Source organism: Coturnix japonica, chromosome 5, assembly GCF_054131305.1.
Source record: "Coturnix japonica strain WE chromosome 5, WE-NBRP24, whole genome shotgun sequence".
Lineage (NCBI taxonomy): Eukaryota > Metazoa > Chordata > Aves > Galliformes > Phasianidae > Coturnix > Coturnix japonica.
Genome location: NC_140667.1, coordinates 6982076 through 7008722, shown reverse-complemented (window position 1 = coordinate 7008722; position 26647 = coordinate 6982076). Strand labels below are relative to the sequence as shown.

The 26647-nt window shown below is 40.0% G+C and overlaps 1 protein-coding gene and 1 long non-coding RNA gene across 6 annotated transcripts in view; one reads left to right on the top strand and one right to left on the bottom strand.

The window, feature by feature from the left end:
• LDLRAD3 (low density lipoprotein receptor class A domain containing 3) overlaps positions 1-26647 on the top strand; it is a 124757-nt gene that overhangs the window by 86226 nt on the left and 11884 nt on the right. The gene's annotated exons all lie outside the window — the stretch shown is intronic.
• On the bottom strand, positions 1828-25846 carry LOC146760637 (uncharacterized). The gene is made up of 2 exons (XR_014946329.1): positions 23954-25846; positions 1828-19231 (listed from the first exon to the last, which is right to left on the bottom strand). It is a non-coding gene; the product is annotated as an uncharacterized LOC146760637 (long non-coding RNA).

The window sequence follows — 26647 nt, the reverse complement described above, 5'->3', positions numbered from 1 at the left end:
TTATAGGATCATAAAATGGCTTCGTTTGGAAGGGACTAAAGAGCCCATCCAGTTCCAACCCCTGCTGTGGGCAGGGCTGCCATCGCTAGATGAGGCTGATCAGAGCCCATCCAACCTGACCTTGAATGCCTCTAGGGATTGGTATTAAGAGAAGGGGATGTTTCTCCTATCTGCTTTGGCTGTTTCTCAATGAGAAAGGCAAAAACTACAACAGTGGATTTTTTACAAAGTGCCTGTTTAGATGTGCAAAGTAACATCCGTCTTAGTAGATTCTGTGCTCTGAGGCATATTTGAAAACATCATCCTTTTATGTAAAAACAATTTTTTAAAAAAGGAGATGTGTTTTCTACAATGCTTTTTTATTTAATGCAGGCAGAACTCTGCTTGCGAGAATACTGATTTGAGCAGATACCGCACAGAGTTTTGTTTTGCTTCCCTCCTTGTTAGAGGCTTCAAAGATGATGTCCAATGGTTGCCAAGTTGGTTTGCCCTGTGAAGCATTGCTTTGCCAGGCTTTGTGCAGTGTGGGCTTCAAGGCTGCAGGCAGCAAGGATTTTACTGTTGATGGATGATTATTTTATCTGCAGTTCTCACAATAAGTTTCCCTGTTCTGACTTCAGCTCTCAAGCTAAGTTAAACTCTTCCAGTTTTACATTTGCTAATTGGTTTCTGGGCTTCTACTAGCCTTGAGTGCTGGTCGCTTATTGCAGATGCAGAATGATTTTAACCTTTACCCTTGTTTCTGTTTTGTATGCAGGACAGACTCTCTGGTTCTTAGGTTTCCTTGGAACCTGAATCAGGGAGTGGGTTTCTCTCTGCTCTTGTGGTTGAAGTGTGATGTTGAGATTAAAGAGAGCTCTGTGCCACACTGATATGCATCTGCTCTTTCTGTAAACTGCGCTGTGAACCTTGTGTTAACACCTTTCTGTAGGCAGTGTTCATGACCATCTCGTGGACTTGTTGCAGGGGCTTGCTAAATAACTCTTGCAAGATTCTGCTTATCCTGAGATATAATCAGGTAGTGCTGGGGATGTCTTCTGGCTTGATAATTTTTAAGTGGTGAGATCAAGCTGAATTCAGGAACATTCTGTTATTAGGGAGCCATTACGCTCTTGCTGTTTGCCTTCATCTTTAAGCATGGATCTTACCATTAATATTTTGTGTACAGTTCACACTGTCCCAATCTCATCCTGCCCTCTGCTTTTAATATTTTGTTGGTTTTTTTTTTCTTTTTCCAAGTCTCATGTGTTTGCATAGGTGCATCATTTCAGAGGAATACAGAAGGGATACAGATGTTATGACTTCATTTATTTATTACACTGTTCAGGCTTTTTGATCTCTGGAACTCAAAACAACATTCAAATAAGGTTTCTCTTTCTTTTTTCTTTTTTGGCACTAGTTCCCCTCCATGTGAATGGATCTGATTTAGGGTGGTTCTCACAGGGCTGGGGACTGATAAATCATGTGAATCCAACCTTTAGTCCAGGTGACTTTACCTTTTCTGTCCCTTAGCTGGAGCCCTCTTTGGCAACATGCACAGTGATGCTGAGGGGAGCAGGGTCCATACCCTTGTCACCCAGCAGTGGCTGAATTGCTCCAGTGCCAGACACTGTGAGTGAGGGCACTGGCTCTGCAGCGAACCCAGCAAGTATTCGGCAGTATCTGTTTTCTTGGGTGCTTTCAGGCTGTATAAAAGTGGAACGTGTTTTACTTACCAGATTGTGCATGAGGGATCCAGAAAGCAGATCTGACTAGGAGGAAACCTTCCTTTGGAGGGCAGGAGAAGAGGAGGATAACATTTGCGTGGGGGGGGTTGTTGTTGATTGATTTTTATTTTTATTTTTATTTTTCTTACTTCTTTTTTTTTTTTTCTGCTTTGAAACTGTGCCTGTCACAGCTTATAAAACACTTGGATCCGTCTGCCTGCTGACTTGTCTGTTTCCGTTTCAAACCTGGATGTTATCATTGACGTAATTTTATAAATACTGTTAAAAAAGAAAAACAACATTGAAAAAGTGTATTACAACTTGAGGGACCTCGTTCTTCAGTGCGTTATAAATATCACTTTCTCTGGCAGTTCCTTTTGCAGAGCAGTTTATTTGCAGCTTCAAAGTATTTATACTGCTTAAGAACAGTGCTAAGTATCTTAATTAGCTTGGAAAATGTTCTGGGCTTTTTTGTTCTTCAATATATTTTAAAGATATTTTCCTTGGTGAGACTTCAAAGTGCCACTTCTGCAATTCCTTTGACTATGCAAGTGAGCTGTCATATTCTCCAGAACTGAAGCTACCTGCTGGCATTTGTTTTGCTTTCAGGCCATCTCATCAGATCCCATTTTTGCAGATAGTCCCACAAGCTACGTTTGAAAGTGTCAAGAAGACTTGGTGCCACTTTGCCGAGCCTTTTATAGCAAGGAAAATGGAGGAGGCTGAAGGGAATGCTGCTTGCTTTAGCAGATTGGCATGTTAATGGGCTGTGTGCAGCCCCCATACGCTGCCCAGAGCCTGGGGTGGGCACAGACCTGTCCTCACAACCCAGAGCTGTGCCTATCCCTGCAGCTCTCAGCTCTGTGTTTCATTGCTTCATCTCTGTGCAGCTGGTGAGCAGCTGATAGATTTTAACAAATGTGTAATTATTGACACTATATACTGGAATGTTAAGCAGAAGCTTCTGAAGCTGTGGGTGTGTGGGCATGAGAAGTTAGCAGAGAGAGTTCAGCCAGGTAGGTAAGGAGAACTCTTTGGCAAAACACTGAATTCCCTGAGAGTCTTTGCCTTGTTTCTTACTCGCCTGAGCTTCTCTTAAAACTTGCTGTTGTTGCTGCTTGTTAGAAAGGTATTTTTCCATTCAGAAAGGGAAGAACCTTCTAATGCGATGGTGAGACTGTGTTCCCATAGAAGTAGGCGTGTAACTTGCTGAATTCCTATTTCTGCTGTTTACAGTAGTGTTGGTTTTTTCCCTTCCCATTCTTTCTCTCTTCACACCATCACATGTACCTCAGAAGACTCATCTGCCCTAATCGTATGTTTGACTCACAAGACCCAGCAAGCTAATAGCCTGAGAGCAAATTACTGTGGCAACTGCATTCGCAGATATCATGAACAGCTTCTTTAAAGCAGCGTTTGATTACTTGAGGTGCAGGTTTCAAAACACTATAGCAGCTTCAGTAATTACTTGGCTTAAGCAATGAAGTTCTGCAGATACATTTCGTTTTTCACAACGCTCATTTTCCTTTCCAGAAAATGGACAAGAAGGCTGTATTAAAAAGTAATTAAATGTGCAACCCAAGCAAGACATAGAAAATTCAAAATGTAATGCTAATGTGGTTTTTTCATTTTGCAGATGATTGTTGCCCACTCGCAGACGTGCCAGTGTGCACATCATTAGCACTGACAAAGAGCTGACGGTTAACTTTGACATTCTTGGTTTCCAGGAGTTTATCTCACAATCTCATTATGTAAATGCATTATTATTGTTATTATTTTAACTTGAGCAGTTGCCATGAGAATAAGCGTCTGTCTAAAGCACTGCATGGGATGCATCGTGCAGAAGCTAGGCAGAACTACCTGTTCTGTTGAAAGAGAGTCGTGTTGCTTTGATTTATAATTAATCTTTAAGACTCCAAGACACCTTGACAGTATAAAACAAACAAATCTGACTGTCTGACAGTGGTGTTTGCCAGTTGAGGCGGTGTCCCACATTGCATTGTATGCGCAGCACTGTATGCGTTGTCCTGAGGGTTGGCGGATTGCTGCCTTAATTGCTAGTTTTCCTGAAGAAAAGGTGTTGTGTGAAGCTGTGCTTCTGGAGAAAATGCGTGGAGAGGAATTTGCTTCCCAAGAACTTGCAGCTTTGACTGGTCTAAGGAAAAGTAGTAAAACCTCAGTACCTCAATGCCCAGAGCTCTCCTGCAGGGTCTTCTCTCTTCAGGTAGGTAGCCTACCAAAAAGGAAGAGGGGATTCATTACTACCAAGTGGTTGTTTTTTCTCCCCTGGCTGCTCCAAAAGCAGTGCCTCTTATTTTATTGTGTTGGCCAACAACTTCAGAGGTGGGTGATGGTGTTATGGCAGCATGGTGCCAAAATTACCTCTTGTGAATGCTTTTGGATGCTTTGGTGATAATGTACGCAGACTGAGCCCATCCTTCTGGGAAAATAAATTCCTTCTAGCCTTTCACAATGAGGAAGGGGACTGAATAGGCAGGTGGTTCAAGACTATACTTCAAGACTTGTTAGTTAATGTGTTTTTAACCTTAAAAAGATTGTTGTTTAGAGCATGAGTTATGAGTTCGCAGTGGACGATGTTCTATGTTAACAATAGCAATCTTGATTTTTTTTAAAGAAACAAACTCACCACCAACAAAAATCCAGTACCATTAAGTGGGATGGTTGCTGTGTATGAGAGGTAAGGATTTTGTCAGAGAGTTTTGTGTGTCAGTGAAGAACTTTCTTCCATGTGTCTGTTATGCCATGAAAATGGAAAGTAGGACTTTTTAGCACTAGAAGTCTTGTAGTTTTGTTTGTTTGTTTGTTTGTTTGTTTGTTTTTTCAGAGTATTTGGTAAGTTACACGTAAGTGGAATTGACTATTTTTTAAAACAGAAATCCTTTCATTTTCATGTATGTATGTAACTCTGCAGTGCAAGGAGAAGGCTCAAAGCTTACAGCATGGTGCAGTACCTCAGTGATTACTCCATATGATCTCTGCAGTGCCTTTATGGCAGTGTGGTTTGAATGCTACTCTGCTGGTACCGGTGCAATAGCTAATCATTGAATTACAGAACCATTAAGGTTGAAAAAGTCCTCTAAGGTCATCTTTTCCAGCCACTGTTGTGTTTTAAATGTAAAGAAATCTTTTGGTTCTGTTTTGGCTAGGTGTTTCTGGTGTGTTGTAGTCACACTGTGTGTGACTGTATGTGGTGATGTCACACTGTGTGTGACTGTGCTATTAATCTTTAATATCTTTGTGCGGTGCAGGGTCACACTGACTATACTTATGGTTTCTGTTTTGCTACCAATGATATCACGTCAATGGTGAGCTTGGTTTGTGTTTAAAATAGTACAGCAAAGGGAAGGTCATTTTTCTTTAGGCCACATGTAGAAAACTCTGGAATAATGGGTTTGATTTCCTATCAGAATAACTTGCCATCTCCTCTGTCACTCCAGAGGATGTTTTCCCTTCTGGTTCCCATTACTATAATCAGATGCATTCAGGGCATTCTGTTTCTGTCTATTAATATGTAACCACGTGATTGATTCTTGCATGCCAAGTAGACACTTTTTCCAAAGGAAGCACATACTTTACATGAGTTTTCAGAGCAACTATGTAAAAAGTGCGTATGAGAGGCACGATAATGTGTAGCATGAACACTGACTAGTCTTTTAGACTTCTTTCTGTGCTCTGCCTCCTTGTATACCTCCATAGCTTTGTGGCACTGAATCATTGGTTCCCCTACTACAGTGCTTTCTCAGATGTTCAAAGCACTGGCTGTTTAAATTGCCAAGAGATGTTTCTGTAGCATGTGGATTTTCTATTGATTAGGATTTAGTGGGAGGCTGGCTTGCCTTTTTGAATGGATCTCTTGTGTCAAGGAAAGCTGCTGACTAAGGATGTTTGTAGACATTGTTAATGATCCGGAGAATGCACTCCTAAATATTTTTAGGGCTTTTTGTGTGTTTTTCTGATGGGTGTGGGGCAGGTGGGATGGAGGTGAAATTGTATCAGGTTATCATTCAGCTTGTTGTCAGTTGTCAGTAGTTGTTTGACACTATTAGTTCCTTGCACGCGTTGGCGTTACTGCATACAAATTTGGTAGCTCTGATTGTGTGTACCCTCTCTTTCTTTCCTTTCCAGATGGAAAGGGGTAATATCGTCTCTGAACTACAGCAGAATTGCTAAAAGTAGTTGGTAGTTTAAAAAACAAACACACATACACAAAAGACATAGACAAAAAAAAAAACAAAAACCACAAAAATAAACCCTTCAAGGCACAAAAATCCTCTGCTTTCCAGCCTAAAGAATTAATTTATATTCCCCTGGATGAGATATGAATGTTAAATGCTTTCCTTTAACCCATCTTTTCCCAGGTTGGTCTGAGTCTGTGATTCCAGAATCATCCATTTAGAGTCGGTCTGTGTGCTGTTGGGGCAGCCAGCAGCACCCACACAACCAGGTTTGTTGGCTGTAACACTCCATTTAGTCAGCTGAAGGAGGCCAGGTGATTGCTCTCCAACCCTGTCTGTGGTGTCTTCAGACCTAGTCACTTGCTAGTTTTCAATGAATTTCCTCACTATAGTGAGTTTTATTCCAAACTAGCACTTTGTGTAATATGGCAAATGTGATTTTGGTTTCATATTACTGCCTGCATTGCTGAGAGCTGCACTGGGAATACTGCTGCTCTGCTAGATCTGTCTAGTCTGGAAAGGGTATCGAAGCTGTGTAGGTGAGCAGGTATTCCCTGCATGTTTCATTTACTGCTATACTGATCTCAAGTTGTCCATCTTTCTTAAAAACAAGAACCTTCCTAACCCTCAGAGATGTAAAGAACAATGATGTAATGCCAGTTCCTTGTCCCTAATTCTCCTGTCTGTTATGGTTTCTGCATTTGTCATGGTTTGTGTTTTAGACCAGTGACAAAGTAGATGAGAACATCTCTGCTTCTTCTGCCAGTGCAGCCATTTGCTCTGTTGATGTACAGAACTGTCACTGGTGTGTTTCCTGCTCATCTGCCTCTGTACTGATATGGTAATGATCCTCCATGGTAGAGCAGGCTCTTTGTGGCAGGAAGCATTCCTTAGGAGTAAAGTGGAGCTTGGGCCAATAAAGGCTTCTTCCAAAGCAGGCACAGAGCCAGTTGTGAGGTTCAGCACTTGCCCACCTGGCAGTGGGGCTTGGAGTGCTTATTGGCTGTGTCTGGGGAGGTCTGTCTTGGTGCTCAGCACCTCAGCATTGATAAAAGAGGATCCACACTGTTAGCAACCAATTTTGCAAGAAAGATGACATTTTTATTTTTAAAAATAGTTTCCTGATATTGTAGCTAGAGTATAAATATAGAGGTGAACTGTCAGTAGGCTTCTTGGTGTAGCTCTAATTGTCACCACGGATCATAAAGGTATAGATCAAAGAAAGCGTCATTGCGACTTGGGCCATCCTAATCAAAAGACAGAGAAATTGAATGCAGAATGCAGTTCCTTGATTATCCGTGATCTTACTATGAGACTTACAGCAAGTTTCTGCCTTGATACTTCTTTTTTCCTTTTTCTCCCCAGTTTTGTAAAACAGGAGTAGTGCTGCTTCATCTCCCAAGGACGTACTTGGATTTCACATCAACTTTTTATTGATCGTTCACTTAAGACTTTTTCCTAGGTCACAAGAGCTACAGAAGTCTAATTAGTATGGATTTTGAACACTCTGCTGAGAAACCAAAACCAGTGTATCCTAGGGTTTACTCACATTTGCTTGGTGCTCATCTCTAGCTATTTGTTGAGGGATAAATATATATCCCAGGTTTATTAATGTCTCTGAATCCATGTGTTGCTGTACTTATTCAGTGTTTGTCGAGTGACAGAAGTCAGCAAAAGCAAGAGTGATGTTTGCACTGTCCACCAAAGTTGCAAGCAAAGCACAGACCTACCAACCCGCTGACACTTCTAAACTTTTCTTAGATAAGGGACAGAGAAGAATTCTTCCAGAAAGCAATGTGCGCATCCACAGCTCTGAAGTGGGTAGGGCAGTACAAGCTGTACTAATGCTCAGCTGTATGCAGCTCAGTTGTATACAGCTGTGGGAAGCTGTTGTTGTGTTGCAGCAATATGAGCACTTCTGTTTTCTACCATAGCAAAATCCAGCCTTTATCAACTACTAGAGTGTTTTGATCATTGTTCTCTTTAAGGAGGGGGCCTCTCTCTCAAAGTTGATAGATTTCTGTGTTGCAAGTCTTCAGCTGACTTTCACTTAATCTTTGGAAGACTGTGACTGTGCTTCTTTACATGCACATATCACCTGCGTGATCTATTGAAACGGAGCTGTGTTTTTAGATGTAACATCAGTGCATTTGCACTCCTTTCCTAACTGCTAGAAAAAAAATGACAGGTGATAAACATACTGTATATGTCTCATCATGTGCTCTTAAAAGATTTATTATTTGAATTACAGTGTTTTCAAAAGCGAGCATAAATTATTTTTAATACTATACTGATATGTTAGTAGAAAACAGGTTTGTTCATTGCCGTTCATAGATATACTGACTATCTTTTACTGCTTGTAACCATCATGACTGACTTATTTTTGCCTGCATACATGCAAAATAGTTTTGTCTTTGTCCATAAGAGCTCTTAAAAGCTTTAGGAGAGGAGGGGACTCATTTATGCAATTTTAAGCTTGAAAGAGTAGCTGTAATTTCAAGTAATAAAAAATAGTGGAAAAAAAGAAATGCAGCTCTGTTGCAGGTAGGCAGACAACTCTGTACTGACCAAGACAAAATCTCCTAGGCACGCTGTTCTGCTAACATTGTTTGCACCCTAATGTGATATCCTCATCTTGCAGTGAGTTACCTGTTTACTGAAAGATTATATCTCTGTCGGCTTTAGTGGCATGTTCTGTAGTATCTACACAAGCTGCAAAGCAAGAAATTACTATCCAAATAGACTAAGACTTCTCAGAAATGAGAAAAGTGTGTATTTTTTATCTTAAATGAATGATAGTAATATCTTGCATTGAAATCTGGATGTGTTCGTGCCAGTGGTTTTAAAACGACCATCAAATGCATTTTGCTGTCTGAGCATTAATGTCTGGGCTTCTAGTATCCAGAAAGGCAGGAAGATTCTGTCACAGGTTGACTCTGACACTGTTGATGAAGTGAATTAACTACAAGTTGGGAATTCATGTGTCCTCAGGGTATACACTTGGAAAGGCTAAGTTTTAATGCATGCAGCTTCCCTGGGTGCCTACAGCAGGGTATGTTGGAGTGTGATGATGTTTCATCCAGTGGGATCCAACTGTATGCGTTAGAGTTTGATTCTAATCCTGCTTCTGCTAGTAGATCATTTCACTGGGAGCATGAAACTTGCCTGTGTGGAGTTTCCCAAAAGACAGCATTTTGTGTAGCAAAGTTCCGATAAAGAGAATTGCTGTTAACTGCTGCATGTGTGAGAGGGGGTCTGTCTTTATTTGGAATCACTGGCATCACTCAGCTCTTTGAAGTGGAGAAAAAGATGTAGTTCCCTTTCTGATCAATACAGTCTGATGCTAACCTTTTTATCTTTGTTTTTGGCATTACTTATTTATCCCTTGTTAATCCCCTTGAGAAATCAGGAGACGGTTTTGTACAGAAGACCCAATTCACCTTTGAGTTCCTGGAAGCTGACATGTTAGAGTTGTATGGGAACAAAAAAGGTGGAGGCAAGGATATTTGTTAAGTATATATCTATATTCTGATCTCAGAATACTGCCTTTGATCTCTGGTTTTTATTCTAATCTAGTAAATGTATTTATACCTTTTCACTTAATATCCTACAGTTCGGTAAATGTAAGTATCAGAATATCAGAACATAACTTAGTCACTCTTGCTTCCACTGTGCAAGTGTGTAACAACAAAGGGAAGTTTATCAGTTATCTCATTATTTTTTGCTTTAGCTGGTGGGAGATTTATCAGTTCCTCTGTCTGAAGAGGCTGAAGAGCTTAGGTATCCTTGTGCTAATCTTGGCGTATAGTTTTAATGAGTCTAGATGTTTTTATTCGTAGTTTTCATCATGGTCTTTCGGTTTTTCTGTTGAATTGATTTTTGCTTTTGTTTTGTTTGTTCATTCTAAGGTTGGTGTGTGTTAGGGAGGCAGACTAAAGCTCTTTGAAAGATTGCCTTTATTAATTAAATCCACCGTGCTTCTTGAAGAGAAGAATACCTGTTAGCTGAAATAACAGGATGCACTAGCAGTATTTTTGCAGTATCCAGGGCATCTCTTCATAGAAGTCAGTGATGTAGAAAAAGAGAAATTTTAGTTGTAAATTAGTGTGCTGGTACCTTAACCACCTCACAGTAAATCATTTCTTTCTTACATCTAATCTAAATGCCCACGTTTTTAGTGTAAAGCTGTTACCCCCTGTCCTGTCACTACATACGCTTTTAAGAAGTCCCTCTCCAACTTTTAGCCCTCCTTTAGATATTGAAAGGCTGCAGTGAAGTCCCCTTGGAAGCTTCTGTACTTCTCTAGGCTAAACAAAGTTGCTCTCTCAACCTTTTTTCATAGGAAAAGTGCTCCAGCCCTCTGATAGGAGGTCTTGTCTTTCCTGATCCCATCTCTTCAGCCCGTCTCTGGTCTGCTGATAATGATCATGTTCATGCAGTTTATGTATTAGCCAGCCTGTTTCCCTTACGGCAAAACACCCCTTGGAACACGGGCCTTGAAGTTTGGGGAGGGTAATGCAAAGATCGTGGAGGTCCCAGGGATCAGACTCATTGCTTGCTGTTGTGATGTTGGAGGCTGTGTGTCTGAGAAGTTATTCCTGCTTCACTGTCAATTTAGCTCCACAAAGATCAGCTCCTGTTTCCTAATTACGTTTCTAATCTATGTGTGTTTTGTTCTGCCACCTACAAAAGTTTGAGTCTGAAAGGATACTTTGCAGCAATTAGAATGAAAAGGCTTTTTCTGTTCTGAAGGCAGTTCTGAAGTTTATATGCCTCTGTAAATACTGAAGAGCATTAGTATATAAAACACATCATGTAAAACATTTGAGATATGCAGTTCATTGATGTGAATTCCATATTCAGTGCAACTTACTGTTTCTGTTCAAGTCCGCAAGTTACCCAAATTTGTGATCAGTGATTCATTATTAAATAAATGTGATGGAGGACAGCTCCAAAAGTAATGCCTACCCCCGCCCCTTTCTTTTTTTTTAAATTATGTTGGCCCATGATGTAGGAAGCCAGTGTTGGTGGTAAGGCAGTAGAGGTTGAACCTTCTGACCAGTATTTATTCAGTTTTGTTGCTGTGTGAAGGATGGCAGCAGAGGGGTTGATCATCACTGTCTAAAATTTATAGCTAATGGTGATGACTATGTTGAAAAACGTTGTTTTGTAGCTGTTAATTTACTCTATCACTTAGTGTTACTGTGCTCTTTCTATCTGTTGTAGTTTCCATGGAAATAAATAGGAGGCTTTACTTTCAGAGTGACCTGTGTACAATCTCTACCACTTTAAATTGTAAGCTCAAAGAAGAGGCCAGACAATGGAAAATTCAGCATACCAGGCCAGAACACTGTATGAGGTGAAGGGGTCACTACCTTAGAGTATGATTTTCTAAACAGAGAAGGCCAAGTGAGAATAGAGATTGGAACAGTTATTAAAATGTATAGTAGTCAATGAACAATAAGGTGGTTATCTACTGCTGTATTTCTGCATGGTGGACACACTTTCAAATGGCTGTGATTTAATGTAGAGAGATTTGCATGAATTCATTTCAGTGACTGTAGAGGCATGGAAAAAGAAGGAGAAACAATTAAAAAAAAAAGATTTCATTAATGCTGAACTTAATGGTTTTCTTTGTAAGCAGACTCACAGTGTTCCTCAGTACCCCACAATTTTCCTTGTACCTTAGTTAAATTAGAAGAGCTGCATGCAATAACACCCCTTTATTTTGAGGGAGAAAAAGGACCTTGGTACTGCCTTTCTTCGATCACTGTTTTCATGGGCTAGGGAAATTGTATGCCACATGGAGAAGAACTGGGTGAATCTTTTCCTCTTTCTTCCAAAATTAAACATTGATCAAGATAGAAACAAGCCTTGGGCATTGCAAAAATGGAGCCTAATGTGAAGGTAAATGGAACTGTGTCAGTTCTTGTGTGTGAAGACTTGTCTAGTAATTCATTGCTGTTGGAATGGTAAGTTAAAGTCATTGCACATCTATATACCTCACCTTAAATATTTGGTTGGCAGCTCTTGGATCACTTGATAACAGCAGGAAGGAAAGAAGCTGCTTCCCTTCCATGATCTGGATTGATTTTTACCAGTGTCTCTCTGTTCTCATACCCATGTCCAATCTGGGAACTATTGGCTAACCTCTAGGCTACAAAATTGGTACCACATTTTGATGGAGGCTGTCTTACTACTTACTGTATCTTAATAAAGTTACAGTCGCAGAAATCTGAAAAAATGAGATGTCTGTCTCATTTTGAGCCTCAGCAGATCTTTGCAGTTCAGTGTGAATTATATTGGAACATGAAACTCTTAGCAAATACTGATCAGTGTGACAGTATTTATTATGAGAACTTGCCAACTGAGATTTGTTGTTGTTGCTGTTGTTTTCAAAAAAGAAAACAAATTAAAGAAATGCACAAGTAGTTGAAATTGCTTTGTAGATGTCACTGAGATGAATTCTCCAGGACTCATTGCCTTAGGGGAATCAATATTAGGACTGTCAAAATGTTAAGGACCTTAGCTCAGTGTAATGTGCTCCATTTGAAATGGATAGCAGGTCATCCAGTATTGCTGTAATGAATATTGTGTAAATGAGATTAAAATCAGTATCAGATTAGTGGCTAATTGGAGGCCCCTGATTAGAGTGAATTTATCTTCGGGGACTAAGAAGGAATTCTCGCAGCCGCTTCTGCTATAGAAACTCTTGTCTTTGTTCTTTCCCCTGTTTGCTTCCATGCTTTTCTCCTGTGCCTGAACTTGTGAGCTCTCACAGTGTATACAGAGCATGGCGTGATACAATTAAAGAGCATTCCTTGGAGAAGATTATTTTAAAATTGCTAATCTCTGTTAGGAAAGATTAACCTGAAACCAGATAAGTTGCTTAAAATGTAAAGCTGACAAAGAGTAGATGTTACAAAACTCAAATCTTCCTATCTAAGACTTGGTGAAATAGACTTATATTTGTACTGTTCTTTATCAAGCCCCAGTTCTGTCTTAATCGTTCGCACAGCCTTGCCTTTATTGTTCTCCATTCCTTGCATTCAGATTGCAGTACAGCTGGCTGACAGATGAGGGGGAATTGCGTTTGTTTTTCTTTTGAACAAATTGTATTAATTAAAATGCCTCCCACCAGGCTTGCAGTTTGCTGTAAGCAGCACATATCATTAGCTTTTAAAAACCAACAGGATCATAAACTTAAGACTTACTTTTAGCTTAAATGCTTTCCAATTTGAAATGCATAGCATAACCCTGAGGCAGAACAGTTAAGCTTGGACAGCAGCTCTGGGTGTCCCACAGAAGAGCGCAGGTTTTTTGATGCTGTACTAACTAGAACGGGGACAAAGTTGCTTTATAGCCTGCAGAGCAGGTTAATTGTTTGACCAGAGCAAACAAAATAGAGAACTCAGAAGGAGCATGCTGTCAAGGCTGTGTTATATGCATGTGCCTTTGTTACTGGAACGTGTTTTCTTCCTGCCAAAATGCTCTTAAGTAATAAATAGTGGACTTCTAATGTGTATGTCTATATTTTCTGTTTTCTACTTTTCAGCCTGGATTAGAATGCCTTTCTAAACAAAGGAAAGCACTTGTTTGCATCTGCCTAGGACAGCTTTTAATTTTTCTATACCATGCAGTCTGGGATAGGGCTTATTGACTTGACCTCTTGAACTGTTAAAAATGCACAGTATACAATGGAAGAATGAATAGCAGCTTGCCTCTGCTGGAAAAGAAAGCATTTACTTGTAGTATTTAAAATGTTTATCATGCACCACAAGCCCCAGCATTGAATCTATTGCCATGGCAGATGCCTGCGCTTTGTGCAAGCATTCACAAAGTAAATAGAGGAGATAAAAATTGCCTGTTGGGCTTCAGGTTGAGGGATGTTTCTCTTAGTTTAGAAAGAGTTAGCCTCGGGTTGTGCAACGCAGGAATTTCTTTTTCAGCCAGCCCTGTTATAAAAAACACAGTGCAATATAATGGATCATTAAATAAAGATATACAGTTCATTAAGTGAAATACTTCATATCCAGTTAGCAGAGAAACAGTGAGCAGCTAGTAAGCAAATGAAGAGTTATGTGTAGAAACTATGCCAAAGGCACAGACAGAAAGTTGGTTGCTGATCTGTCCCCTGTTGTTTAGTCCGAACAGCTGATAGTGGTGGAGACAAGAGAATAAGAAGGATGCGTGTCTGAAAAGTCTTTGCCATTGAGGTGCGGCAAGTAGTTGTTTAAAAACATTAATATATTAAAAATCTCCATAGGTTAATGGAGGTGAAGTGCTCTGCTTCCTTTTGGGCTTCACACCTCTGTCTGATCGGACTGCTCCCAGCAGGAGTTTGTTTACCAGAGCCTCCCAAAGGTAGAGGGCCGACAGGCACAAACAGGATTGAGTTCCACCTGAAATTGAGCATTTGCATCCGCTTGCCTCAGAAAGACCCAGGATAAGCTGATTTTCCTTTCATCCGCTGTCGCAGTCAAATCTTTGTCCAAGGGTATGAAACACCTTGCTGCCCTCATCCTAAGGTGATTAAAACTGCAGTGCTTTAGAACAGTTGGCAGTATGGCTTCAGGCAAAAAATTCCATCAGTTTTCTCCTTCGTGGGAGAGGATTTGAGGGTCGTTGGGCAGAAGGCCGTATGCTGCAAAGGTGGCTTGGAGGAGGCAGCGCTATATTCTGTTCTCTGCCTTAGGTGCACCCTTATGTATTTACATGGTGCACTGTATAGAAAAGGAAGAAACAAGAGTTTGGAATTGGCATCTCCCTCTTTCCAGGTGAACCTCTTGTTGCTAGGCCACAGTCTGCTGCCCAGGTAGGCTCTGTAGCTGGATTTGAACTCACTTGAGCAGATAAGATCACACAACCCCAATGTTTTGCTATCAGATGCTGGTGAAAGAGAATAGAAAAAATCTGCTTCCCTGTTAAATGTCATAATGCTGCAGTTCTGTTACAGAATTAGGATGCAGTGAAGAACATGTAAAATATTTGTTCTGTACGCGGAGAGTCAAACTAAAAGTCCTTGTGTAAGATGCAGTATTAAAAAGAGCGTGCAGCACACAAGTTGTCATTGATTTCCCCTTCATCTCTACAGATTGTTACTTCTGACCTGGTTTAATTATTGTCCTGGGTACGGTCACCTGCTACTTGTTCTTGAAGCGTTGTGGTTTAACTACCAAGTGCACAAAAGCCTTCCTTTACTGAAGTTTGGCAAAAATTATGCAGTTCTGAGTCTGCAAAACCTTATCTATTGAGTGACATCCCACAGGAGAGGTAGAAAGTGTCAGATGTTGTATGTTCTATGGTTTTGGGGTGGTTTTTTTTTTGGTCTATTAGAGTAGGTTTATAAAGATAGTCAGGAACATCTGTAGTTTTTAAATGCGAGATGAATATATTTTGAAATACTTTCTCAGTTGCTTTCTGCTTTTCATGGAATACTTTGGTTTTGGAGACCAGGATTCTGGTTCTGGGCATCTGATACAGAGCTTTGTGAGATTCTTGGTACCAGGCATTGCTGCAGAAAAAGAATGGATGCTCACATAGATTTTTTTCTTTTACAGAGGATTAGAAATCAGTGGTGTAGGTTTCAGGTTTCTGACAGCCAGTCTAGAAGTCCCTTTAGGACATATGTGAGGAGAGATGTCATGCTGTGTGTGGTTTTGGTCCCTTTCAAGCCCCTGATGTGAACAGAAAGGTCTACGTAGACTCCATTTGAGTGACAATCCTCATTCAGAATTTTTGATGGGAAACATCTTCTGTAGGGCTGCTGCATGCCAGAAGACACTTCTGTCCCTTACTTGCCTCCGTTCTCTCTTCTGGCTTGAAGTTATTCCCTCAATTCGCTCTTCTTTTTCCTCTCTGCTGCAGTACCTGCCATCCCCTCCAAGAGCTTCGGCTGTTCTGCTTGGTGTGACTGGACCCCTGGCTCTGGTTGGTTAGAATACAGAGGCAGAGAAGATCTCAGTCAAAACTGAGAGTGCTTCAAGACTTCTGTCATTGAGCCGACTCTTAAGTGACAAAGCTAACTCTGAACAAGCCATTTCCCTGCCATTGTCCTGTTTGTATATTTCCATCAGGTGTTCAGATGTTGTAGATCTCGGGTGTATTTGAATTAACCATGTTAGACCAGTAGTTCTTTGGGAGCAGTGCATTGCTGAGAATGATATTTAAACTGTGCCTATGGGGACAAATTCCTGTGTCCATTGACTTGCCAAACTGAGGATTTTCCATTAGACTGAGGTCATCCCACTAACCTTCGCTGGTCTCAAGGGGAAACAAGCTCATTTTAAACCGCAGCAGTAATTAAATCTGCATACCTACTTGACCGATTTGATATTTAATTAAAGTGGAAGTACTATGGTGGGTAGTTGAGATAAATGACAGTAAACATTTGCTGGGCTGACATCTGATTTTTCTTTTTTTTTTTTTCCTGAAGTTTTCAAAATGAATCTTAGTCCAGTATTTAGTTATGCAAGGGGAAATCATTAGAAAACAAGTGCTGGCTTGGAATGTTCCTAATATGTATTTTGCAGATTCCGAATAGGGGCACAGAAGTCTCATTAGACAAAAGATGCAGAGTATATAAAAGTTGGAAGCATTTCACATCCAGTCATTGGTTTTGTTTTTGTGTGTGTGTCTGTGTAACACCATTGGTAACCGTTAGCAGAATGATAAAAAAAAAAGAAAAAGAAAAAAAAAAAAAAAACTCAAGAAAATATTGGGCTTGCTTACAAAGAACTCTGCCGTTTTAAAAGTTGTAAAGTGCTTAACTAGAGGCAGTCTATAAAAGCATGCTTGGGTATTTAAGTTTTATATTGCTTTTTTCATCACACATGGTAGACAAGTAGGAGACTTTCATCATTGAATTGCAAATTATCTGACAAACAAATCCCTGCTTTTTGACACTGTAGCAGGGTCCAGTTTATTCAGAACCTCCTGGTTAATAACGCACACATGGTTCACAGGTTCAACAGTGCTTAGGCTACAGAGACAGAACAAATACCGTATTCATTTGCTTTCTGGTGAGGGATCACTAACTGTAGCTCTTAATGATGCTTACCGAAAGTGCTTTTTTGGCGTTCTTGGGCTCTTGACTTTCAATGCTTTTCTTTTTAATTACCATTTTAATTACTCCCCACACACCCTGGGAGCTCATTATGTGCTGTAGGCTCAGGAGTTTTAAATCATGGAATTCCTTTTGGCCATTAAGGTTCCACCTTCCTTATATTGACAGCTCTCGCAATATAGTCACCGTAGTGTGCATGTCTTCCTGACTTGACAAAAACACCTTTGTCTCTTGCTGTAGTCAGGGTCCACAGCTGCTCTGACCATGTGTCCTGTCATACAACGTATTTGCTCAAGACTTTATCACTATTGACACATGCTGTAAGAGGAAGCTTCTCACTGTCTGGGATCTGATTTTTGTTGAAACAAGGTGCTGAGGCATTCTGGATTTACTTGCTATTATCAGGTTTCTGGGGGCTTTCTGGTGAGATCCTTATTACCATCATACTGTATCTGAGGTGTTCCTTTTCAACCTTTTGCTTTTTGGAGACACTAGTTTTCACACTTGAGAACTGAAAGAGAAGTTATCAGTAATGATTAATTCCATTCCTGTCAGGATAGCCCCACAGTATAGATATTTGCCACCATTTCACTGCGGACCGATTGTTTACCCTGTTGGAGCAACAGGAATTTTTGCAGAATTGAAAAACTGATAAAATTACTTTATTCTCTTTACGTAATGATGCCTTGCTTATGGGGCTGTTGCTAAGCCATGCTTTTCAGAGCAATTTGCTTTCTGATGGAGACAGCGTGCCTTCTGCTATTGAGCTCATCCTCTTCTGGCTCCTGTAGTGAAGTCTTGAAAGATGATAACAGAAAATTTACCCATGGAGTTAGGTAAATGGCTTACAGAGGCTGTGGAGGAGTAAGGAACAAGTGCTTTGTTTGCAGACTTGCCTTGTCCTTTTGAAAATCTCCTGACAGGTTAGACATTCACAAGCTGTTTTTTGACAGAAGAAAAAGCTTAAATTTTATCAAACCCAGCCCGACTGATGTTTCAGAATAAGGCTGGGGAAAGTAAGCAAAGTAGATGGGTTGACTTTGTTGTTGTTTGTTTTTCCTTAGTGAAATAGTTTAGTTATTTTAGTTATTATAAAAGTCGATACTGATACTCTATGTTGAATGTGTGCTCCCAGACAATTATTTCTCAAGGCAAAGTTAAAAATCTTCAATAAATTATTTTGCAAAGCAAAGTTGAGATTTGGCTTTCCTATTTGATTCTTTCTCTTCCCTGACCTCCCAAGGGAAGAAATATTTGATGCCTTTTTCAGATTCCCTTGTTGTACTGGGCATCCAAAATGATTAGTTGCCCTTGAAATATGAAGCCTAATATTTGAACCACAGTCAAAAAAAAATCCAGCTTTGAGCTGATATAAACTATCCATGGCACTGACGGGACAGCTCATGGCACAGGGAGTGGATTGTGGAGGATGGCAAGTGGCAGTGGGCAGGTTGAATGTTCTTTGAGCAGTACGCAACTAAGAAGCATACGGTAAATATGTATTAGGGCAGCAGGCTCTTACTTTAAATGATGAAGTTTACAGTACTCCATACTACATTATGTTACTAAAAGCAATTAGAAGAGTGTTTTGGTGTATGGCACCATCAGAGGTAAAAGCACCATGCTTACAAGAATGGCTTGGTTTGAAAAATTTTAATTTTCAATTAAGCTTGAAAGGACAAAGTGCAAAATTAACTAACTTGCAATTAATTTCAGTAGTAATTATGTAAAAAATTCCAGGCATACAGAAGATGAGACGTGTGGCATAATTAGTTGTGGAGTTTTTTTTGCTGCTGTAATTACAGTGATGAATATGCATGAGGCTGTTTGGGGAAGGGAAGCGCAGCAAGCAATTGTATTTAATTAAACTTTTAGCTGGCTTAGTTATGGAGGCGGTTCTTTGTTTTAATCCCTTCAGAACTGCTGTGAAACTCCTGAGGCAGGGTGGTTGCACCCCACAGTGTTTAAAGAAAACCTTCTTAGGATCTCGTTTTTCCATGCAGAGGTCTCCAAGGTCATTTGTCACTCCATGAATCATAGATAATCACTATGTCCCGCTTCTCCAAATCTTGAAACTTGAGTGAAAAGCCTGATCAAAGCAAGCTGCGTTTTTATTGTTTGGGTATTTAAACAGTTCAAAGGGAATGATGTAGAGTTGCACAGGTGAGTGTGAGTTCAAGGAACAATTGTGACTGCTGTGCTGAGGAATGCTGAGGTCCGAGTCAGGCCCTTAGCCTTTAGAGATCCTTTTGCTGGGTCCTTATCTGCAGAAATAGAAATTAGCTGAAAGATTAAAGGCGAAGGAGAAGGGCATCACAAGGAGCAACTGTGTGTGTGGTTTGTATTTGCACTATCTTCTATATATTGGATGGTCCCACTTAGTCTAGGATCTGGTGTGATTTGTTATTTTTTAATTTTCTTCCTAGTTTGTGTTTAGTCAGGTTTGTGATCTGACATGTAGACGTGCTAAATCAGTCTGCCTTGAGTGTATGGATGCTTTCCGTTGCATGATAGCAAGGTACTGGGGAGGACAGTACCAAGTAGCTGAAAGAATAATCAAGTTGACTTTTAAAGCAAAGCAATAAAGCCGCCTCTTTTGTGGTAGCAAAGATAAACTAAGTGTCGTTAAAATTGTGTATGGAGAGAAGAGTGTATCTGATGAATACTGAGAAGTCCCAGTTCTCATCATGATTGACAGTGTTTAATTCTGCAACTGTAGGTGGGTTGGTTAAGCAGTTGGAACTTTGCTTTTTACGTAAAGGGTATGTTTACCTATCTTGCCGCATTACTGTAACGCTTTTGTGATTTCTACGTAAATCAGATTATTCTGAAAGAAGAGCAGTATAAAAGAAGTAGTGTAATTATCTTCATAGCACTATAAAGGAGATGTTGCAAATGTTTTTGTTTCTTACTGCTGGAAATTATAATGTATGTTCCAGCTATTACAAAAGATACTTCTGAGAAGCTTCTTCCAGACGATGTGGTTGTTCCCTAGAACGCAATTCTATACAATCACTCAGCTTTTGTTTAAATATAGTAATGCAACATTATTTCACCTATTCACCCTCCTATCTGTGAAATGTATTGTTAAATTTGTCCCGTATCAATTCCCTTTTAGTCTTGTTGCCTTTAGTTGCTGTCTGCCCAGGAGTCTAAAAATGAGTCACTGAGCTTAATTTTTATTACCCTTGGCTATTATAAATACTTCAGTCATGTCTCCTCTTAATCATCTTTTCTCAAGGCCGAATAAATCCTACATTTTTTTCCTCTCTCTTGATATTTAAACCCTATTTCTCCATTCATCATCTTTGTTTCTGATGCTGTACTGTCACCAACCTAATTCTGTCTGTCTTCAAGTAAGCTGGCCAAAATAGGATGCTACAGTTCAAACGTGGTTTCCTTGGGGTTTTTTAGAATCATGCAACAATACACTTAATATCCTTTGCTTGTGATAAGCCAGTTTTCTATTAACCTTCTTTACCACTGCTGTACATTAGACCAAGAATCTGTCAATATAAGTTCATTTTCATGTGACACATTAGCTAATTCAGGGCCTTTTAAACTATGCTTAGCTGTACTAATCATTATTATTTGCCTCCAGTCTTTCCATGCAAAATGTGACCTATAACTATAGCTACCAAAAACCTCTTTGTTCGTCCTTGCATAAAATAATTATCTAGACATAGTGATGAATAATTATAAGTCTTGCCTCTTAGTGCAAATTTTGAAATACATTTTTCTGTCTCGTGTTGTACACAAATGCTTTTCATATCTAGAATTGCACAATTCAGTGTGACTAGCTCAGTCAGTCAGCCAGGGTCAGAGGGAAAATAAATGTTTCTACAGTCTCTGTGGAGACAAAAGGCAAGACTTCATCTTCAGCGAGAACAAATCTGGCACTCTCGCATTCATTAGGCTGCGCTTGTCAGTGCTGAATAAACAATCTTTCATCAAATGCAGCAATTTTTTTCATTCTGTAATTAAAGATTATTTTTTTTTTGGCTTAATTTATTTATGTGAAAACTTGCTGAAGTGAGACCAAAATTTTTATAGTGCATATTTCACAAAGAGGAATGAAGGTTCTGGATGAAGTCCCAGGTACTATAGTATCTTGATTTACTGTCTGCAATGTTATGCTGAATGCATCCACAATGGAAAGATATCCAAGCCTTCTCTAAACATGGAAGGAAGACATGAGCTCCTTCTTCCTTTGTTAATGAGTGGTTAGCCTGTAAGACTTGTGCGATTTATAGATTTGTCAGTGAACTTCTGCTGAACTTGGCAGTCAAATGAGGTCATACAACAACAACAACAACAGGTTCTTTAAATGAGGAGATCTATGTCCACTGGTAGAGATATTTCTTTTTTTTTTTTTTTTTCCAGTTATTTTTCTGCTTTTGTGAAGACAGCTTTAGCAAAACTGGTCACTTGGAGAGATAACCTGAATTTGGGTCCTGTGCGGGGTGTTTTGGGATCTTTAGTTGGCAGGGGTAGAAGTTCTGTTGGTTTATGGACTACAGGCCAGCATATACATTCAGGACTATCAAAAGTCACAGGGGACCTCTAAATAAACGTCTTGAATGTTGTTGGCTGAAGCATAGCCAGCTTTATCTACCTTGGTCTCCGTCTGTCATGCTCTTAAAAGTCTCCAGAGCTGAAGGTGTGAAGTCCCATAAGGAGAGCTCTATTGCAGTATGTCATTGTCTTTGCCTTGGAAAGTTGCCTCTGGCACCAGAGCTACAGACATAGTTTAGGAAGTTGATAAAATGTTGTGTGGCTTTGCCTTCTAGGGTGTGGTTCATTTTCAACCTGATTTTTTAGTGGGTTGAAATCTGTAGGATTTTTTGTATTTTTCAGAAAATGAACAAAAACAAAAATAAAAAGCCAAACAATCCAACTTTGGGAAACTCCCCTAAAGGAATAAAGGAATGTCAGAAAGCCAGCAGAACAGTCAGGGCAAGAAGAAATCAAAGTGAGAACAAGGCATGGAGGAACGTGGTTGTCTTACAGCTACTACAGCTCAAACACGGAGATAGCAGCTCTAATCAGTTGGATGTATGAAGTAAAGATGTGATCTCTCCTTCATTTGCAATGTTTTCCTGCAGCATCTGAAAACATCGAGTTCATTTTGTTCGTCAGAGCAGGTATTTTGATTCCCTTTCATTTCAAATCCAAAACATGATGCTTCTGTATTAAAAATGTTAAAAGCTTAATTATAACGCTTACTTGAACAAGCCTGAACAACCTTTCTTGGTAGATAGTGTCTTCTGGACATCCGATCATTCATGTTGTTCTCAATTTCAGTGTTCAAACTCCTGGTCTGTTTTGGTTTGTTTGAGCGTTTCCCTGAGTGTGATCAGCAGAGACACCCTGCTGAAGCTGAGTAGCATTTGGGGCTGCATTTTTCACTGTCAGTTAACACCCTGTTCCCCCGCTGACACCTCGTCTGTCCCAGACCATTTCTGCAGTTTTCAGCTCATTCTGAATTTTTATCTTCTTCAGTAGGGCACTTATAGCATTGCCTAAGACAAACAGCATAAGCCTGTTCTCTTCACATGCTTGCTGAGTAAGTATCAGATCCAGAGCAGCCCTCTGGGCTCTCTAAGAAGCTTTCTGTTGTGTAGTCAACTCCTAGTAACTGCGGCCTTTGAACGGTCCCCTCCAACTCCCTGCATTCAGTGTCATATTTTCTGATCAAGCGTGATTCTAGCAGAGAATGAAAAACACAACTTTATCTTCTTCCTGGTGTTAACGCCTTTCAGATGCTCCCTAACAATATCCCATTTGTACACTTGCTTTCAAAGACAGCTTATTTTCTGTCTTCTTTCAGCCTTGCTTTGCATGCTTCTTTCTGTGTATTTTTTTCTTCATTTTAGTTTTTTCTTCGCTTTTTTTAAATTATTTTTTTCCTCTGATTTCACTTTCCTGTGATGGGGAAAGCTAAACCAGACAGTGCAGTAACCACTGTGTATTATTTATCCTTTCTGATATTAAACATTTGAAGTTTGATTTATGACCAACCAGCACGTCTGCTGAGCCCCTGTACCTTGATCATAGTGAAGTTTCTGAGGCCACAGTTTGACATGATTTCGGTGCTGTATGCTGAGTTTATAACACCTGTAGCTGAAAGGAAATGTTGGTCATTGAACAATTGTAATGTAAGTCAGAATAACTTCAAGAATCAAACCTTCTCATGATGTGCCTTCACATGGGTGGATTTCCTGCTAGTTTCTTCTGTTGCAACCCAGAAGCATTCAGTGGAGGGTGATGGATAGGTGTGCCTGGATGATGTGTAATATACCTGTTGGGATGGGAACCGAGTGACATAGCAGCTCTTGTCTGCCTCTGCTTTTGTTTTGTTTTGTTTTTACTCAAAGTCACAGCATGGAATATCCCAAGTTAGAACAAACCCACAAAAGTTGTCCCTTAGTCTGTACACAGAACTAGGGCTGCCCCATCCTAGATGCAGAATCCAGCACTTGCTTTTCTTTGTGCAGATGGTGACCAACCTCTCAGTGCAGTGAGAGGGCTGGGTGAGGCCTCGACAGCTCCTGGCAAGGGTTTCTGAATTATTAGGACACTGTCTCCAAAGAATGATGTTTTGTGGACTGCATGTCTGTCAACATTTCTTCCTTCTCACAGTTCCAGAAAACGATAGGGTTCATTACAGTAAGACATGAAGCAGTACACGGGCTTCACGCTGGCACTTTTTCACAAAGCAGATCCCTTAAAATAGTCCTTGAAGGATTAGACTGAATTTAAAAGCTGATTAAAAACTTACTTTTCAGTATATCTAAATCAAACTTATGCTAGAAGTCTTCCTTGCCAAGTACAGCTGACTCTGCAGGCTCCATAAACCCTGCGCCGCATGTCTTCAAGCCTTATTATCCTTCTCACATGCCAGCTGTCCATAGCACTAATACAGCATCTAGGAAGAAATTAATGGGCACATTCTCACTGGGCAGTGTGCATCTTTTTTCACCCACCTCCAGAATAAATACTGTAGAATGTGCTTCATCCATCTGTCCTGTGCGTCATCCCACATCCAGCTTTTTCCAGGCATTCTATTGAAATAACGTGCATATTTTTGCTGACCTGATGATTTAGAATCATCCAAGATAGTAGTATTGGTTCTGCAACAGAGTGTAACTTAATTATCATGTATTCCTTAATAGTAGGCAATAAAACACAAATGTTTCATCTTCTGGTTTTCACTGGTTGAATTTTTGTTTGAGATGTCTTTTTTCCCCCTTCTAGATGTTAAAATGATTCCAGTGTTAGCTCAGCATTTTATGGAAGTTTAGATTCTAAACTCTTGGGGTCAGACTGCAGTAGGAAAGGCAAGGTCACCTGTGGCCTTTGATAAATGTATTTTTCTTCGTACTTTTGACTTGAAACTGCTTATGACCTTTGAGAATTAATCTCAGTAGCGCGTGCTGTCCTACTGGCAGGGAGCAGAGATCTCACGCAAGATGGCTCTTACCTACCTCAGACTTTTGTTATGCCAATTAATCTTTACAGAAGACAGAACTGTGCATTTGTGCATAAATTTTCCAGTGTTCCCAAAGATACCTGGTAGAAAATTCACTTGTTAAGTCTTTGTTTAGTTAAAGAAGTGAAGATGAGTCTGTTGTTGGAGACTGAGTCCCCTTGTGTCTTGCTGGTTGAATTTCACAATGATACTAACTTTTCCATTAAAACACTCTTTCTCTCAATTATGTTACATGGTTTTATGATTTGCTTTGTTTGTTTGTTTTTAATGCATTTAAAATGACACTTTCTATAGAAGTTTTAGACCATAGTTCTGGATCTTCCCTCAAGAATCCAGCTATAGATTAACAATTTATTGATTACTTTTCATCTTAACTTTCAAGACCGTACAGTACTGCTTATTAATTGTATGCAGTAATCAGAATCTGGACTTTTCCAGCAGTTTGAGAGTAGTTTGTGACTTGAACAAGGCAAGACTGGAATATCTCCTGGGAGACTGAGGAAAAGGAGCAGGCTGTGGTACAAGATGAGTGGCTCTCACCTCTAATTTGGATGCACTGCTTGTAGCAGGGCTCAAATTCAGGATGCTTTTGGTTGTCATGGCTCTTGAGGAGAACACCAAGAGCACCTTTGTCCTATGAAGAGAATATGGTTTCTCTTTTGAAACGCTTTCTTGCTTTGTTTGATTATCTTGGGCTACCATTACCTTGTATTTTGGAAGAGCTGCTGCTATGTGAGATTCTCCTTTTACTGAACAGGAGTGACTGGGTGGTTGGGAGGGGGGCAGCAATAGTGGGAGATACCCTAGAGATATCCATACATCAGGTTCTTGCTGAGTGGCCTCTTTCTGTCATGAAATATTATGAGAAGTATACATTAATAAACTTCTTGCCGGTTTGGTTGATGGTGACAGCCCATTTTCAAAAGAGGAAAAAGAAACGAAGTAACTAAACCCCTCCATCTAGAGAAGATAACTTTATTAGAACAGTGTTCATTCTTTTTGTGATCTGTCCCCCTGCTTTTGTTCAGCTTCTGTTCTGACTGTGTGTTAATAATCAAGTTACACTAGGCTTTTGGACTATCTTATGTCCAGAAAGTGCTGCTTAGATCAGTATCAGAACATCCTCCTTGGCTTCTGTCTGGATGCCAGGCCCGGACCTTTTATTTTCATGTTCAATGGCAGAGGTTGGCTTTGCAGGTTTTTACATTGCTCTCAAGTTAATTTTAGAAGTTTAGTTGCCATGGGTACTACTAAGTAGTTCTCACTTCTCTGTTTATTTGCTCAGTTTGCTGCTTTGCTTTTTGTTTTTTTTCTTCTTTTTATTTTAATGTTTAAACTGCAATGTGTGAAGTGCGTGGAATAATTAGCCAACCCAGCAGAAGATAAAAAGGAGGCCATGTGAGAGGTGAAGCTCTTGATCTTCAGTCTGATGACTCAGCTGCTCTTTCACCAACTGCAGACTTGAAAGCTCTGCTTGTGTACTGTGTGGTCAGGATGTGGGGTTTAAGTCTGGAGAGGCCCAGGTAATGTGCTCATTTAGATGTACTGAATGAGATGTGCTGAGTCTGCTACTAGTTCTGCTGACTAATACTGTCTGAAGGCTTATCGGTACTTTGCTGGCCAATTGTATGTGAGTCCATATTTATATATGTGTGTTCTCTGCCTTAATGTGTGGCCTTTGATTCTGTTAAACAGCGGCAGTGATCATCTTGCTCAGAGCTTCTGCAGTGCATGATACAGGGAAGTCTTTCATTCATAGGCAGTGAAGGTCACAAATGTCTTTTCAGCATTCTGAAAGAATAGGCAAAGTTACATACAGTGCTATTTAGACTTCTGATTAATATTGAAATCTTTATGCTTTTGTGGAAAATGTAGTTCTTGTCAATAAAGAAGGGCCTGGGAGAAGGTCCTTAGCATGCTTCTTCAGACCAAGAACTATGGGATAGTCTGCAGTGATTGATCTAGAGAACACAAAGAGCACTTCTGCACATAGCTTGTATCCTCTCTGAAAGGGACAGCAGTGCAGAGATTCAGTGATATCTAGATTTTGCATAAACTTGTAACCACTGTCTCTCCAACATTTCTCAGACATCACTGTATAGATTGCATGTGGGCATAGCAGGGCAAGGAGCCAGGAAGACTTAAAGAAAGTGACCCAGTGGGCAACTTCTAGAGCTGTGGTAAGAGC